Genomic DNA, 2,398 nt, shown 5'->3' with positions numbered 1-2,398 from the left:
GAAACTCCATTATGTGTATGTAGCAGGTAAAATTAGCTTTGGAAAAAATAGATCTGGGTTCTGGCATTTAGATTTGTATTATTTAACTTATACAACTTCAGATTTTTCTAATCTTTATAAAGAGAATACAGACTTGTTATGTGAGTTTGGCTAGTATTAAATGGTGTAGGAGCACAAAAATTTCACCTCCATCTCTTAAAGTCTCAGCTGAGTTTGAAGAATTAAATTGATATAACATAGATTAACAGGAGAAAAGCATAATAGAACTTTTATATGGCATAGGAATCCTCATAAGGAAACAAAGATCCAAATGAGTAGAGTCAGTTATTTATTTACTGATTAAATAAATGAAATGGAGGAGCAACGAGGTCTGTAAAACATTGTTCGAATTGTAGTTTGAGCTTAGAAAATATATCTGCTGCAAAATAGTGTGGAAATGGAGATATCACTTCTTGTTTAATCTTTTTATAGGCTAGGAAATGTGTAAATTTCTAAGTGTAAATAAGAAACAACTTGGGCCCTAAGAAGTTACATATTTGTTTATTTAGATGGACAATTCTTAATGATAGCATCTGTTAATTGGAATCTTATATTAATTATAGCAAACACAATATAGTTTTAGATGTAAATTAAATTAATTTTTGTATTTATTTATTGTTAACTATAATGTAATTTACTGAATAACTCTGTAAAACATTTTTCTCATAGATTGTCAGTTAATTTGTGTAGTTCTATAGTATTTTGAAGTATATTACCCTGGAATAAATTCTCCATTGGCTTCTAAACACAAATAAACACATAAACAAAGAGGGGACTCAAAAAATATGAGTTATTTTTCACAAGGTCTATTCAGAATTTTCTTGGCTTCAACTTCTTGTCCTTCAGGATGAGAAAGTTGCATATTTCTAGTACAGGGAGGGAATTTCATTTTCTGCTTTGAAGAAATAGCACAAAGGTTAAAGTGGTCTTTTTTGCACCTGTTATTTTTTAAATGCCTTTAACTTAAACAGTTAATATGGCAGAGTGATATATTTTTATCTCCCTTATGCCCATGTCTGAAACTTCTAAGGAAACTGACTTGGTGGCTGTGGAGAGAAGAATTAGCTTGGTAGCTGAGTGACAAGATATTTACAAAGGGATAAAATAACATAAATTAAAACAAACAGAAAAGTTCAAATCTAATTATATTGTCCAGTATCTTCTTGCCTCAGTCTCTTAGTAATATGAGTAATGTAGTTTAGATAAGCAGGTGAGTCTTATTTTAAAAGGTGATGTTGAAGGTGGGCTCCATCTAAGTTAGGTCTGAAATAATGCGAGAGTAGAATGAATTTCCTTGGAAATAAACAAAGAAATAATAAAAAAAACCCCAAAAAACTCACAAAGATTGATTAATGGTGATAATCATGGAAGTAAGTTATTAACCCACCCAGCTTTTGAGTACAGAGAGTAGTCAGTTGAAAAGATTTCTAGAGGTTAAACCTGAAGCATTCTTCAGTTTGTCTCCAGTGATATCTCAGTGTTCTATATGACAACAGGCCCCCAGATGTTTGTTGTGGAGACTTTTTTCTGAAGTCTGTATCAAATTGCTCAGCATTGTTTTGCAGACCTTCAAAAAAGGGGGAAGTCAGTTTTACTTTTTAGTGATTCCACTTCAGAAAGGTGGGAGCAGCAGTCAGATGTGGTGGCTTTTGCCTATAGTTTCAGCTAGATAAGAGGCTGAGGTGGCAAGATCATGTAAGCCCAGGAATTTGATGTCAGTCTGAGGAACATAGTGAGAACTTGTTTCAAAAAAAAAGAAAAACTGGAAATGTTAATTATTGATGGCATGCACAAAATGACAGGAGCCTGTTTACAAAGTTCAAAGTCAGGAAACATGACACTATCCAATATCCCATATGGATGTATTATAATTTTTATTGAAATGTAGAAATTATTCCCCACAAACCTTCCATTTTTATGAAAGATAATTAAGATAATAAGAAAGATAATAAATAATTATTTATTAAGATAAATATAATTGGCTTGCAAAATAAGTTTGATTTTGTAAAATTTGGCCTAATTTTTACATAAGTGCAGCAAGAATAGGGATGACTATACAAACTTTTTAAGGCTTGCCTTGTTGACTTTTAATGAGGAATTTTAGATTATATTATTGAAACCTCTTGAAAATAGGAAGACAAGCCAAGGACTTGCCAACAAACTTTATCTGTAATACTAATAGTCTTCACAGAATTCCTTTCTTCCTGAAATTTCCCAAAGAATTTTAGAGTCATTGGCCTCTCAAGAAGTCATTATGTATTCAGTTTTGTTAGGATGAAATGTTCTGTAGATATCTGTTAGGTCCAAAAGTTGAATAGTTAAATTTAAATCTAAAATTTCTTTGCTAAACTTCTTTTTG

The sequence above is a fragment of the Otolemur garnettii genome, unplaced genomic scaffold, assembly GCF_000181295.1.
Source record: "Otolemur garnettii isolate 467f Iridium unplaced genomic scaffold, OtoGar3 scaffold00100, whole genome shotgun sequence".
Classification (NCBI taxonomy): Eukaryota; Metazoa; Chordata; class Mammalia; order Primates; family Galagidae; genus Otolemur; species Otolemur garnettii.
This window is presented reverse-complemented; position numbering follows the sequence as displayed.